Source organism: Pteropus vampyrus, unplaced genomic scaffold (genome assembly GCF_000151845.1).
Source record: "Pteropus vampyrus isolate Shadow unplaced genomic scaffold, Pvam_2.0 Scaffold54, whole genome shotgun sequence".
Taxonomy (NCBI): Eukaryota; Metazoa; Chordata; class Mammalia; order Chiroptera; family Pteropodidae; genus Pteropus; species Pteropus vampyrus.
In genome coordinates, this window is record NW_011888835.1 from 6,126,710 (window position 1) to 6,141,051 (window position 14,342).

Sequence of the window (14,342 nt, forward strand, 5' to 3'; positions counted from 1 at the left end):
GGCCAGAACCTGTATTCTTTGACCGGTATTATCACTCCCAGTGATACTGTATTTTTATTAAAATATAGTTAATATACAATATTATATTAGTTTCAGGCATACACCATAGTTATTCAACATTAATACACGCAACAAGGTGATCACCCCGCTAAGTCTAGCAACCATCTGTCATCGCATAAGGTTATTAGAACATTAGTGGCTATATTCCCTATGCTATACATTATATCCATTATATCCCTGTGACTCATTTATTTTCTAACTAGAGATTTGTACCGTTATTCCCCTTTACCTGTTTCGCCCATTCCCACCACCCTCGAGCCCTCTGGCACCATCGGTTTTTTCTCTATGCCTATGAGTCTGTTTCTGTCTTGTATTGTTTGTTCATTGTTTTTTATATGTCACATATAAGTGAAATCATGCGGTATTTGTCCTTCTCTGTCTGAGTGATATTTAATTTAAATGTTCTTTAAATAAATACTTGATATTTGGTGATTAATTTAAAATCTGTGAACCTTTGTTGAGCATTTTGTCTATACGCACAGAGACTCATATCCAGTGACATAAGAGCTTACAGGAGACAAGATACATTGCCTGTTCTAACTCCATAACTCTAAGCAAACAGCCAACTTGCAATAACTATTTTAATTGAGCAGCCCTGAAACATAACGGTCTGTTTAGCAAGACAAGGCAGGAGAATGCACTTTTGAAGGATAATTATGGGTGGTGAGTAAGAGAGTGTCTAAGAAACTAATAAAGCTACAATACAGCAACAATCACTTTATTATTAGATGTTAAATAACATCAAGGAAGATTTATATCTTCTTTTAACTTCACTCTGAGACAGTTTCAAATTTGATTGCTGAGTTGTTTCAGAGCAAAGCAGAAGTTCAAGAGGAGAATGTCTTTCAACAGACTTGTGATGATTTAGAGTAGGTTTAATCATTTTCTGCTCTCTCCAGGAAGATTACTGACGTGACTTAAGAAGCAGAATGTACACTGATTTTTATCCTCAGAGAGGAGGAGAGATGCTAAAAGCTCATTATGAACAAATGCGTTTGCATGCAGCCTACTTCGTATTCAGAGCGAGAGAGCAGAGATTCACCACATGGAATCTGAAGCAGAGTATTTAGAATGTAAAACATGGTGAGGCTTCTAATGTAATAAACAGAATTCTTAGAGCCTTACGGCTGTTAGCATAGATGAGCTATTCTCTAGCTGCAACTTAATACCCACCTTAAATAAATTTAAAATTTGCATGTGAAGTGAAAAACAGTGGATCCTCTGTGCATCTGGGAATTTGGGTGGGATGTCTTTATTTTCTGAGTATAGACTATCATCTCACACTGCTTCACTTTTCACCCCGTAATTTGCAGGTAAGTGAAACTTCCCCAATTACCTGTATTCTGAATTTGCTTTACCTCCACTCTGAGCCATAGATAACACTTCCTCTAAAATGCTCATCCCACCCATCTCACACGCATAAGTCCTAATTATCCTCCAGGGCCCAATCCAAATACAACTCCTTTCAGAAAATCTTCCCTTATCTTCCCGAATGAAAGTAGCATTTCCCCTTTTGAACTCCCATAACTTTAAAATGTGCATAATGATATCACTTCCTATTTTACACTATGGCAGTATATGCATCATGTTTCTCATTTCCCCTACTGGCTCATCTCATTCAACTTTGTATCTCTCATAATACCTAAAAAACAGTCTTTTGTCCTTAATGGATTTTCCTTAAAATTCATCAGAGGAACCTAAAATTTCAATCACTGATATTATTAGGTTTACAGAAAAATGTTATATGATGGTCAGTTTTCATTTATTTATTCTACAAATATTTATTAGGTGGCTACTGGGTACCAAACACTGTTCTTGATACTGGGAATACACACATAAATAAATTATAAAAAATATAGTTATTACAGTATATCACAAATTAAATTAAGATGATATGTTTGAGAATGGCTGGGTGAGGAGATACTACTTAAGGTGAAAACCAAATGACAAAAGAAGCAAGTAGCTATGATCAGGGAAAAAAAATATAGCATTCCAAGAAGAAAGGTGAGATAGAGCAAAGTTCTAAGGCAATGAAGTTTGACGTAAGTGTCAGTCAGGATTTGGAAAGGAAAGTAGAAATCGCTCCAAATATTTCAAGCAGAACGGGATTTAACTTATGGAAAAAGAGGCTTTGGAAATCTTTGAAAGGTTGTGGGATCAAATGTCAGAGATAGCCTTATGTAGCATTTTTAGAAAATCTGCACCTCCAGGAATCAAAAGGAGCTGCCAACAAAATGTGTAATCCTCAGGAAGACATCAAAAAGAAAATATGAATGACATTACGAGAGTTTTGTATGTTGATGGAAATGATTCGGGAGCCAGAGATGAATTGGGAATACAGAAGGAAAGTAGGAAATTTCAGACATGCCATCCTTGCAAAGTCAATACGGGATGGGAACCAATGCACAAGTGGAGGGGTTGACCTTGACGGGAGTGAACACAGTTCATCCAGAGTAAGAAAAGAGAAGGCAAAGGTTGTAGGAATAGATGCAGGTGGCATTGTACATCTCGCGGTAGGGAAAATTAAGTGTTCCTCTCTGGCAGAAGTTCTTTCTTTTCAATGCTGTATGAAATGAAGTCACTACCTGACAGTGTATTGTTGGAAAGAAAAGACGCAAGGATTGGGGTGAGAAAAGCTATGAAACAGTGATTCGAGAAAGTGGAAAAGCGAGAAAAATGATGTGAAAATTGAACAATGTTGAGTACCCACGTGTGATTCGAAATTATGATTTTAAGATGAAAGTGGTCATCGGCAAGTTTGGTTTTTTTCCCCTCCACAAATGTTCAGCCGCAGGAATGCAGGCAAAAATAGGTAGACTGTGTGATTGAGACTTGAGACTTTGCCAAGCGAGCATAATGTAGGGAGAGAGGGATGAGGTAATGATGGTAATGATGAAGAACGGAAGCGAGAAAGGAGAGATGTGAAAACGGGAGAGAGGTTTGAAAGGAACAGGTGGTAGTGTCCATGAATGGCACGTTTCAGTGAGACCTAGAGTGGCTTTCCAACCCCACGCTCGGGAGGCTTTTCCCATTGTGATGACTGCCTAATGACACCTGTGTGCTCTGAAAGAGTTAATGTATCTTCTAAAAGGTGACTTTTTTTTAAGTTCTGAAGAAAGTCAAACTGGATAAAAGCCATGAGGGTATCTGATCCTTTCTGAAGGTGCTCATCCAGAAAATGTGAGAAGATGATAGTTATCCAGAGAGCATCTCAGTGAAATACTTATAGAAAAAAAAAAAATGAATTCTAGCTCCCCGGACTGAAAATTTACATTAGTCTTTAGAGGATTGATGCCAGTGAAGTCAGCAGTTCTCCCAGGAGGATAATGGGATCACGCCTTAATTCTCTTCATTTTTTAATTTTGAAGTTCTACCGCGAGGTACATCTGAACGAGTCAGCAGAAAGCGAATCTTGTGAAAGAGCTGGTCTGTGAAATGCACAGTGTTTATCACACAGCGATTGCTTGTCTGTTTGCAGCAGTTTTCGAAGTTTTCTGCAATGCCTAACTTTTTTATTTTGTTTTTTTTTTTTCTGCTTCCCAGAGAAAATACTTCTAAGGTGTCTACCTAAAGTATCAAGACATTCTTATCTTCCTCCAAAAAATTCAAGAGATTTCGTTATTCAGAATAACATGAACAAGTGTCAATCCACATTTTTCTCACACTTCACCATATTTTCAGGAACTTCTGATGAATTTAGGTTTGCAAGATAGCAAATGTCTGGTATGCAGAAATAAAACAAAGCAAGAAATACAAATTAAATAAAAAACATCCTGTGGTTACAAATGTTCTCTCCGTGAAGGCACATCATGCAGAGGAAGCTGTCATCATTGACAGCAAACAGTAGGTTCCCAGGACACTCTGGAGCGAACCTTCTAAAGCTATTTAGAGTTTTGTATTTTGTTTCAGCTTTCTTATTTGGTTTATTATGAGTTTTATCGGTGAAGAAATACAAATTAAGTAATGAGGAAACAGTAAAATCAATCTTTATCCCTGGAATTTCCAAATCACTGTGATCTACTTAAACCTGAGACTGACTGAGTCCTTCACTGTCTCTGAGTCAAATATGGATGTGTGTTCAAGCCCTTGTGCAGTTCTACTTCCTAGCAAATTTTTGACTATTTGCTAATTAAATAGTTGGAAGTATCTCAAAGTGTTAATTTGCATTGCTTTAGTAGTAATACTAAGCATCTTTTTATATGGCTTACTGGCCATTGTGTTTTGTCTTCTGTGATCTGCCTTTTCCCAATTTATTCCTTACCTCTTTTGTTTATCAGATTTTTTTTCTCAGTGACTTATAGGATTCCTATAAACATCATTAACCTCTTGTATGTTAATTATACGGCAAATATTTCCCCCAGGCAGGCATTTACATATTACGTGTATACATGGTTTCTTTGACTATACAAAGGTTTTTATTTGTCATAGAGCAGAATGTGCCAGTTTTCTCTTTTATGGCTTCTCAGTTTGGTTCATGCTTAGAAAGTCCTTCCACATTCCAAGACATAAAACTATTCTCCCAAATTTTCTTCTGGTGTTTTCCCAGGTCTCTCTGATGCCAACCCTATGCACCTAGCCATATACCCCAATGACAGCCTGCAAACCATATTGGTGAAATGCACAAACACCAAAGCTCATTGCTTTGGTTCACATTCTGGCTTCACCTATTACCAACTGTGTGACCTTGAACATCTGGGAAAATCCATAATGATAGTTCGTACATCATGAAGTTGTCATTAGTATTAACAAACTCATTCACATGAAGTATTCAGAACGGCGTTCCATAAATATTCACCATGCGAAGGCACTGAACAACATCTATCTCTCTGAGTCTAGCCTGAGCACAGTTCTTGGCATACAGTTCACACTCAGCAAATAGAAACCTAATCAATTCAATCACAATGTTTTCCCTATTCTGCTTTTTCATAAATTATATAATACAGAATCTCTCTGGCCACAGTCCCCATAATCATTTCAGCAGCTCTTAGCATAAATAGTTGTTTGGATTCTCGGTTCAATCTTGAGGCTCTTAGATGAAACAAGTGAAATAGTTTTGCAGTGGGATTTGAATCAGTCTGTGGCCACAGTTCTGCGGAAGGCAGTGAACACTTGTTAGTCTGAAGGCGTAAATAAAGACCTTGCATCTTTTTCTCACAAATTTTATTGATGCATTTTTCATCTCGTAGCCTCTACCTAGTAGTTCAGTGATGATTTGTGTGCTTATTGAGAATAATTCTCCATTCTCTGGCACCAGTAAGTCAGAAAGCTTTATAAGAAGGAAAAGAAGGAAATTTAAAAGGCATAAAAGTACAAAATCCCAGAGTTGCTGAAGTTATTCAGAGACTGAAGCCAGGAGCCAAGGCGGTCTGTCCCTCAACTTATCAGGTACACACTCGTTCCAACCCACGTCTAAACTGTAGGGACGCGACTGACTGCCTCAGCTCCATCTGCTGTTATTTCCCATGAGCCGCTAGAGCCAGAAAAAAACAGGCTCTTCCCACTTTCACAAGTTCTTTAAAGCCAGAGCACAAACCTCATGGTCTAGCCACCACAGGAGACGCTTGCTTCACACTTCCTCCCAGCTTTGTTCTTCTCAATCGATAGAAACTCGGGAAATTCTGACAATTCCAAGTGTCTCAGAAAACCTATCTCACTATTGGCAATTACCATCTTGAATGCCAGGAGCTCAGCCTTACCTTGCTCTCCTCAGTTCTTTCCTGTGGTGACAACTTGATCTCCTCTTGGTGGACGGATGTCTGTGCCTCACTAGGGGGGAGTCCATAAACCTGAAAATGCAAAGGGGAGAAGCACGTTCATATTTTTCCAAGACATTATCCTGACTAAACATGTATCGCGGCTTTGAGACGACCATCAGGCACGTTGTCTGACGCGAACAATGGGTGAGTGTGCCTGGCTGGAAACTAAGAGGGACCAGTAGGTCAGAGCAGTGTGATGGGAAGAACAATCTGGTCAGGCCCTGGAAGCCTTGAGTTTAATGTGATGCAGGACCAGAAGCTTTTGTTGCTTCCTTGAAGAAGGGCATTCTGATCCAAATGACACTTTGGAAGAGAAATCGTATACTTCATATAAAGACTGGGTGTGTATTGTGAAGGGTGAAGGTGGAACACGGTGAGGGGAATTGGGACGCCTGGGAGTCTGGTGAAATCATTCTGGGATAAAAAGAGTTTCTCTGGGATCAACAAGGCTTGCAGATCACATGGAAGAAGGGATACGGCGTACAGTAGCCACGTATGTACCATCTGAAAAAAATAATGAAATCTAACATTGAGCTCAAAGCCCATGTCTGTGTGGCAGAGGTTGCACAGACAGCTGAAGCCAGGATTGCTGCGTGACTCTCAGTCCCCCCGATGCATTCTCTACCCTTGTCTCATGCCCTTCTCTGTGGGCTGTGAAAGGTAGTGATCTTAGAGGCAGGCGCTACGATCACTCCTATTCCGCAGATGCCAGATGAAGCTCGGGGAAATTAAATAACACGGTCAAGGTCACATACTTAAGAAGTGGCAAAGTCAAGATTTGACCCTAGACCCTCTGACTGGAGCCTGTACACTTAGGTGGCCCTTTAGGGGCCCTTCTTGTCTCTGAATAGACGCTGTCTGATTAAGGAAGAAATGAAGGACTTGGGTGAATAGACTATAGTGGCCAGTAAGGAAAAGGATTTAAGATGACTTCGAGGTTGAGCACAAGTACCAATGATGGAGATAAAACATTTTAAAGGGAATTGATAGTTTCAGAGGAGAAATATTTAACCTTTTCAGCCTCTCAACATCCATTGACTGAGAGTAAATTGAGGATCTAGGCACAAGTGTCCCCCAGGCACTGTGCAGGTTCCTGGAGATAGAGAAGTGAAGGACAGTAGTCCTTGCCTTCAAGGAAATCAAACTAGTCGGAGAGTGAGACTCTTTAATTACCACCATAATGAATTTGCTTAAGTTTAATACAATGTGCAATGCACACAGCGCAGGGTAAACACCCGGGGTGTTACAGAAGCTAAGAAGAAAGCACCTACTTGGGACAGGGACCAAGAAGGCTTCTTAGACAAAGTGGCACACACGCTGAGTTGTAATGGATAATGAATGGCATTAGATGGCAAGGTGGGTACATGGCGGTGAGCAAAGGGATATGCCAGGGACAGGGGCAGCATGAACAAAGGCACGGAGTGGTCATCGGTGTGGTTCGAGGGCTTCATCCTGCAGGGAACGAGGCACCATTTCAGAGTTTTACGTGAGTCAGGTTCATGATTCGTTCTGGATTTTGGCCAGGCCTCTGGCAAACGTGCGGCGGACATATTTGAATTAGTATTAACAAACTCATTCACATGAAGTATTCAGAACGGCGTTCCATAAATATTCACCATGCGAAGGCACTGAACAACATCTATCTCTCTGAGTCTAGCCTGAGCACAGTTTTTGGCATACAGTTCACACTCAGCAAATAGAAACCTAATCAATTCAATCACAATGTTTTCCCTATTCTGCTTTTTCATAAATTATATAATACAGAATCTCTCTGGCCACAGTCCCCATAATCATTTCAGCAGCTCTTAGCATAAATAGTTGTTTGGATTCTTGGTTCAATCTTGAGGCTCTTAGATGAAATAAGTGAAATAGTTTTGCAGTGGGATTTGAATCAGTCTGTGGCCACAGTTCTGTGGAAGGCAGTGAACACTTGTTAGTCTGAAGGCGTAAATAAAGACCTTGCATCTTTTTCTCACAAATTTTATTGATGCATTTTTCATCTCGTAGCCTCTACCTAGTAGTTCAGTGATGATTTGTGTGCTTATTGAGAATAATTCTCCATTCTCTGGCACCAGTAAGTCAGAAAGCTTTATAAGAAGGAAAAGAAGGAAATTTAAAAGGCATAAAAGTACAAAACCCCAGAGTTGCTGAAGTTATTCAGAGACTGAAGCCAGGAGCCAAGGCGGTCTGTCCCTCAACTTATCAGGTACACACTCGTTCCAACCCACGTCTAAACTGTAGGGACGCGACTGACTGCCTCAGCTCCATCTGCTGTTATTTCCCATGAGCCGCTAGAGCCAGAAAAAAACAGGCTCTTCCCACTTTCACAAGTTCTTTAAAGCCAGAGCACAAACCTCATGGTCTAGCCACCACAGGAGACGCTTGCTTCACACTTCCTCCCAGCTTTGTTCTTCTCAATCGATAGAAACTCGGGAAATTCTGACAATTCCAAGTGTCTCAGAAAACCTATCTCACTATTGGCAATTACCATCTTGAATGCCAGGAGCTCAGCCTTACCTTGCTCTCCTCAGTTCTTTCCTGTGGTGACAACTTGATCTCCTCTTGGTGGACGGATGTCTGTGCCTCACTAGGGGGGAGTCCATAAACCTGAAAATGCAAAGGGGAGAAGCACGTTCATATTTTTCCAAGACATTATCCTGACTAAACATGTATCGCGGCTTTGAGACGACCATCAGGCACGTTGTCTGACGCGAACAATGGGTGAGTGTGCCTGGCTGGAAACTAAGAGGGACCAGTAGGTCAGAGCAGTGTGATGGGAAGAACAATCTGGTCAGGCCCTGGAAGCCTTGAGTTTAATGTGATGCAGGACCAGAAGCTTTTGTTGCTTCCTTGAAGAAGGGCATTCTGATCCAAATGACACTTTGGAAGAGAAATCGTATACTTCATATAAAGACTGGGTGTGTATTGTGAAGGGTGAAGGTGGAACACGGTGAGGGGAATTGGGACGCCTGGGAGTCTGGTGAAATCATTCTGGGATAAAAAGAGTTTCTCTGGGATCAACAAGGCTTGCAGATCACATGGAAGAAGGGATACGGCGTACAGTAGCCACGTATGTACCATCTGAAAAAAATAATGAAATCTAACATTGAGCTCAAAGCCCATGTCTGTGTGGCAGAGGTTGCACAGACAGCTGAAGCCAGGATTGCTGCGTGACTCTCAGTCCCCCCGATGCATTCTCTACCCTTGTCTCATGCCCTTCTCTGTGGGCTGTGAAAGGTAGTGATCTTAGAGGCAGGCGCTACGATCACTCCTATTCCGCAGATGCCAGATGAAGCTCGGGGAAATTAAATAACACGGTCAAGGTCACATACTTAAGAAGTGGCAAAGTCAAGATTTGACCCTAGACCCTCTGACTGGAGCCTGTACACTTAGGTGGCCCTTTAGGGGCCCTTCTTGTCTCTGAATAGACGCTGTCTGATTAAGGAAGAAATGAAGGACTTGGGTGAATAGACTATAGTGGCCAGTAAGGAAAAGGATTTAAGATGACTTCGAGGTTGAGCACAAGTACCAATGATGGAGATAAAACATTTTAAAGGGAATTGATAGTTTCAGAGGAGAAATATTTAACCTTTTCAGCCTCTCAACATCCATTGACTGAGAGTAAATTGAGGATCTAGGCACAAGTGTCCCCCAGGCACTGTGCAGGTTCCTGGAGATAGAGAAGTGAAGGACAGTAGTCCTTGCCTTCAAGGAAATCAAACTAGTCGGAGAGTGAGACTCTTTAATTACCACCATAATGAATTTGCTTAAGTTTAATACAATGTGCAATGCACACAGCTCAGGGTAAACACCCGGGGTGTTACAGAAGCTAAGAAGAAAGCACCTACTTGGGACAGGGACCAAGAAGGCTTCTTAGACAAAGTGGCACACACGCTGAGTTGTAATGGATAATGAATGGCATTAGATGGCAAGGTGGGTACATGGCGGTGAGCAAAGGGATACGCCAGGAACAGGGGCAGCATGAACAAAGGCACGGAGTGGTCATCGGTGTGGTTCGAGGGCTTCATCCTGCAGGGAACGAGGCACCATTTCAGAGTTTTACGTGAGTCAGGTTCATGATTCGTTCTGGATTTTGGCCAGGCCTCTGGCAAACGTGCGGCGGACATATTTGAGTGAGATCATCTGAGAAGCAGAAAAGACACATTGGGAAGCTCTTGAATAGATCCAGATAAGTAGTTTGAACCCTAGAAGTTGCCCATGGGTTTGGAGAATGAAGGCCAGACATGAGAATTACTCAGGTGCGAGGTCTGAAAATTGGGTGGGTGAGGCGAGACACGGTGGAGGTGAAGTCGAAGATAATAAACTGGGTCGTCCATGTGAATAGTGGTGCCACAAAAGAAATCAGAAAATATGAGCAGAGAAACACATTCATAGAGATAAATGTGGAGTTCAGTTGCGGACACTGTATCAGTTCTCTAGAGCTGCCACAAGAAATTACTAAAAGCTTAGTGGCTCAAAGCAAGATAAAATTATTTTTTCAGAGTTTGGGAGTCCAGAAAACCCAAATCCAGGTGTTGGCAGGGTGAGTTCCTTTGGGAGGCTCTGAGGGAAAATTCGTTCCATGTCTCTTTCCTGGCTTCTGGTGCCTGCCAGTAACTCCTGGTGTTCCTTGGCTCATAGACGCATCACACCAATTTGTGCCTGGCCTTCGCATGGCCTTCTCCTGATGCCTCTATGTGTCTTCTTCTTTTCTGCCACCCGTCATTGGATTTAGGACCCACCCTAATCCAGGATGATCTCATTTCTAGATCCTTACCTTCATTACATCTGCAAAGACCCTTATTCCAAATAAGGTCAATTCTGAGTTCCAGGTGAGCATGTTTTAAGGCACCACTATTCAACCTATTATAGCCACTCTGAGAATACCTAGGGGTAGTCACAAGCTGAAGGAGGGGTCTGGGAACTGAGAGTCATCAGCATTTGAGTGCTAACTGAAACCAAGATAATGGATGAGAAACATAGAATGTAGAGGCTGGGAGCCAAGAACAAAATGTGAGCACATCGATACCCACTTGACAGAAAAAAAAAAAAAAAAAAAAGTGTCTACAGAGGCAATAAGAAGACATAGTCATTTCAAAGAAAAAGCATTATCCCATGTCACCTATACATCTATAAATGATTGAGCAGTCACTATGTTTCAGGCTCCACATTTACTCAGTTCCCTGAGCAGGTGCTCACAATAGGTATTTTTATCTCCATGCTATACACAGAGAGATGAAGCCTTGGGAAGTTGAAATAACTTGAGCAAGATCCAAGAACTAATTAGTGATGAACTCAGTAAGTGAAAATCTGTCTGATTCCAGAGCTTCAGTTCCTCTTCCTTAGTGCCCTTTTTGAAGTATTTCAACAAGGGGAAAATGTGAAGACAGAGAAAATGTTTTAAGATACCTTGGCAGGGACTGAGTTACTTATTCAGATCCATTGCTATCTTTTCCTTTTCTAACAGGATTTTGTTTTTTTGGAGAGAGTGATGTGCCAAGCTTTAGAAGACTTGTCTCTCATTCTTTTCTTGGAGATAGGATTGGCCATATGACAGAAAAGTGACCAATGAGATATAAGCAGAAATTGTTGGGTCTAGAATGTCTCCTTAAAAACATGGCTATCTAAGCCCTAAAATGTCCTTTTGATTTTTACACTCTTTCTTTTTTCCTACTTCCAGGCATGTGGACATGATGGCTGGAGCTACAGTGACCATTTTTTGATCAAGAGGCAACTCTTTGAAAGTCAAGTGCTAAACAAGGACAAATAAAGATCAAAGGAGCTCAGGCCACTGGTGCCAATGCTGAGCTTCTGCATCGGCCCCAGGATGCCCCTTCCATTCTTAATGACATGAGAGAAAGAACACCCTCGCTCATTTAGCCTGTTTTTCTGGATGCTCTGCAGCCGCCAGTGAAGTCACCAGTGTGGTGGTCCCTTCACACAGCCCCTGAAATGAAAGAAGACAGAAGTGGCTACAGATACGTTTTAGGTAGGGAGGTAAGACAGTTAAGGGAGATTAAACTCGATCTCTTTAGTTTTTAGGATGAAGGAAGAGGTAATGTCACCTGAGATTGAGTGTGGTAGAGCTTGGAGCAGGGAGACTTTTAATCACTTTAATGGTGTGCTAACATGAAATACTGTACTCACTGCTGATCTAATGTACCTTGTCTACTTTGTGCTATAAGCTGTCTTTGAAATAAAAACGGATAGCATTTTTCCCTTTCTGAACATAAAGAACATTTGGTTTTTGTAGTTGTGCATACTAATTCCACTCGGAAGCTCATTGCGAACCTTTTAAATTTTTCAGTGGTAATAATAATAACCTTCAAGCTGGTTTAACCTGAAGAACATTCTTTCTTTTTTTATATACTTCAAAAGAGCTACCAGAACCTTACTTGACCACAGAAAAATTTTCAAAGTGGATCTGGAGGCAGTCAAACAACAAGTGAAACTTTTGGGGTAAATATTAGCACTTATCTGAAAGAGCCTCTTCTCCAACAGCTTAAAAGAAAGTGATTGAGATAAGATTTCTGGGAAAAGCTCGAAGGTTTGTTTTGCCTTTCTAAGGTGTTTAATTAATTTTCTTAAGCCAATTTTTCAGTGTACCTGAAACAATCAATATTCTCCGATTTTTATCACTAGCTTCTTGGCTACAGTCCCTAAGTTCAGTGTATCTTGATTTATGCTCAAGCGCAGGTAGTTGTGAGATGAATTTTTATTTTTATCAGGACCGCCTTTAAGTGTAGGATCCCATGGTGTTTTTGTTTTTCTAGCAGAGATCATATTATTAGGAATACACCCTTTTAGGAGAAAATATTTTTATTCTCCAAAGTACTTTATTAGTGATAATTCGATCTGAGATATCATCAAATTTAACTTATGAAGCATTGAAATAATACGTAATGGGGGAGGCAGAGAATAGGAATCACTGCAAAATCTGCGACATCATTATCAAATAACAAGATGACACACACACATATACACATGCTAAGGCTATAAAAGGTAAATGGTGAGATTACTGGGTGCATCTTGACTTTTAATGTTTTAATATTACTACTGATTTGTTTTTCTTCCTACTCCTCTGTGAGCTAGCAGAGAACAAAGATGGTTTACTGTTCATCTTTGTGTCCTAAGTATCAAGCAAGCACAATTCCAATTACATAGCGAGTCCTCCATAAATGTGTGTTGGCTAAATAATTAAATAATTGATTGAGTCGATAAGAGATGTCTCATAATTCCTTCAACAAGCATTTCTTGCGTACTGCCCATGTGTTAAGTATGCCGTTAGGCATTGAGAATGGAATCAAACATTAAGAAGCCATATGCTATACTCAGAGCTTGCTCCCCCCGCACCCACACACGTGAACACTTACATACAACATTATGTAATTAGTCTGTCAATGCAAGTAAATACCAAATGCAAAGGAAGGGTGTACAAGGAAATACGTGGAGGTTGAACTGTCAGAATTTGGAAGGTGATGAGTTAGGGAATTATAGGAAGAATAAAGAAGCAAGAATGATTCTGAGGTTGGTGCTTAACTTAGGGGTGACTGGTCCCTCATACCACCATTCTCCTCTTGGCTGCTATAAACTCAACTTTTTAAGATTCGACATGTATATGAGATTATACAGTTTTTTTTTAAATCTGTTTCTGGTTTGTTTCACTTAGCATAATGCCCTCTGGGTTCATCTATATTGTTGCAAATGGCAGGATTTTCTCTTTTAAGGCTCAATGGTATTCCATTTTACATATTACATATACAATATTTACTACATAAAAATAGATAATATATAAATGGGTAAATATATGTGTATATATGGTGTGTATGTATATGTAGATCACAATTTATTTACCTATCTATGGACACTTAGGTTGTTCCATATCTTGGCTATTGTGAATAATGCTGCAATGAACATATGAGCACAGATGTCCCTTTGGTAATGATTTCATTTCCTTTGGCTATATACCCAGAAGAGGGATTGCTGGATCATATGGTGGTTCTATTTCTAATTTTTTAAAGAATCTTTTTACTGTTTTCCATAATGGCTATACTATTAAGGTTTTTATGACAGAAGTGTGCAACAAGAAGCAGAATTTGAATCTGCCTTAGAGAGAGGCCTGGGCAAGATATATAAAACAGGACATCATGAACACATACGAAGAGTATTAGAAACAGTAGCAATAAAAGAACTAATCCCAGAAAAGCGTGCAGAAACTGAAAAAAAAAAGCAAGGATGACACAGCACCATTCACCTACCAGTCTTCTATTTTTAGGTTGGAGGTTTATTCATTTCTTTAAGACCCAAATAAAATTACAGCTTCTCAATCACATCTACACGACCTCTAACACCCATGCTACTTTCTCCTCTCGACATGGTTGTTCAGGCCATGACTGTGTCACCAGATTTCTTAAAGATAGAGAGCATAGTTCTTAGCACCTCTGCAGCTAACACAGTGCTTTGTACAGACCAGTACTTATGTTTGTGGATAAAACTGATGACTACCTGTCTTGACCATTAGATAAT